A 1,702-nucleotide genomic window follows, 5' to 3' on the forward strand; every position below is an offset into this window, starting at 1 on the left:
TACTCAATTTCCATCGGTCATTTCTATGCCATTAGGACATCACACTTCAACTGGACAGGACCTAGCTTTATTTCAGTCTATGAAAAACTAAAGTTCAAGGCAAATTCAATCTTGCTTAAAAGAACATAGTAAACTAACAATTCTTGCTATCACATGTCTCATACGATCCACTTGAAACCATGGAGAATTACATGTTTTATGTGTTACTGTTCTGAGAGACAAATCAAATTAGAAAGACTAAAACATCTTAAAAATGCACCAAGCTTATGAAGTCTCACACAAAACTTTAATTTCCTGCACACACTCCTGTCAAATGAAGTTATTTCCTAGACACTGCTTCTTTTGCAAACTGGTCTTCTATTGCCTTTCATTTGACCTAGATCGGCTATGAGACCTAGAGAAGGATCTAGAGGGCTTGAGATTTCTCTCACAAAACAGAGACCTTTCTCTTCTATCTCTAGAAAGTGACCTGCTCCGGCTTCAGGAGAAGCTTCTTCTTGGAGATCTGTGCTGAGATGGGAGCCTTCTCCTGTAGTGATCATTTCAAAGATGATGACCCCAAGAGGGAGGTAGGCTACGATTTGGACTTCTTTTTCACCATTTGACAGTTCCACTTACCCGGCAGCCACATGGTGTTCTTCTGTCTAGCTCGCAGACACCATCAGCAGCATCTCGGGGATCCTCAAATTCAGCACAAGCAAAGCCACACTTCGGAGTGGTCCATAACAGCCAAAAGCCCGTTCTAGGTCAGTCTCGTTCCCACTCTTTCCAAGATTGCCTACACAAACCTTACAGACAGGAATCTCGATGCATTTTGAGATCCTGGGTTCAAAAGGCCGAAGCTCGGAATCCCCACACTCGGACAGGCCCTCTGGCTCTGCTCCAACAGATGATCTCCCTCCAGCGGCGTCCACAAAAAATGGTAGCTGTTCAGGGTTTTTGGTTTGGGGGTTTCGTTTTTGTTTATTTCCAAGCCAGGGTCTCACTATGTTTTTTGGCTATCCTGTAATTCACTATGTAGATCAGGCTGTTCTTGAACTCACAGAAATTCACCTGCCTCTACTTCCCAAATCCTAAGATTAGAGATGTGTCTATGTGCACAATGCTGAGTTCAGAGATAACTTCTTAGGATTCCAGCACCACCCAGAAAGAAATGGACTATGGGGCTACATTAAATGCTGTTGCAAACCATAAGCCCCAGTGTCTAGTAAAGGGATTTATAATTTAAGAGATGATGGACAGAAGATATGGGGATAATTTTCAGAATCAAAACAATGGGCAGGAAAGGAGACAAAAAAGAAACATGAAGCAGGTGCAGAAAATAGAAAACAAATTGTTAGTTGACCAACCTGCAGACTGCTGTTTGAGGAATCTACAGTTCAGTGTAAACAAATTACCCAGATTCACGAAGCTAAATCCCAGCCTCCCATTACAGCCTCTAGAGTGCTCTCCCCTTCTCCTGCAATCTTGTGGCCTCCTTTTGGGTTGTGAACCACCCCCAGTTCCACAGCACCCCTTCCTGGGGCGGCCTGCACTTGTTTCTATGGTTTTATGTTGTGATCATGTGCAGAGTAGCCAATGAGAGTCGCTTCTACTTTAAAAGACCACAGATAAACGTTCCGGCCTGATCCAGTCGGGGTCGGCAGAATGAGGATGTTTGGAGGATGGCAGCGGCACCCGGAAGGCATTTCAAAGAAGAACA

The 1,702-nt window shown here is 44.0% G+C and overlaps 1 pseudogene; it reads right to left on the reverse strand.

The window, feature by feature from the left end:
- Positions 1-357: 357 nt before the first annotated feature.
- On the reverse strand, positions 358-813 carry Srsf3-ps8 (serine and arginine rich splicing factor 3, pseudogene 8; annotated as a pseudogene).
- Between the last annotated feature and the right edge of the window lie 889 nt (positions 814-1,702).

The sequence above is a fragment of the Rattus norvegicus genome, chromosome 1 (genome assembly GCF_036323735.1).
Source record: "Rattus norvegicus strain BN/NHsdMcwi chromosome 1, GRCr8, whole genome shotgun sequence".
NCBI classification, from domain to species: Eukaryota; Metazoa; Chordata; class Mammalia; order Rodentia; family Muridae; genus Rattus; species Rattus norvegicus.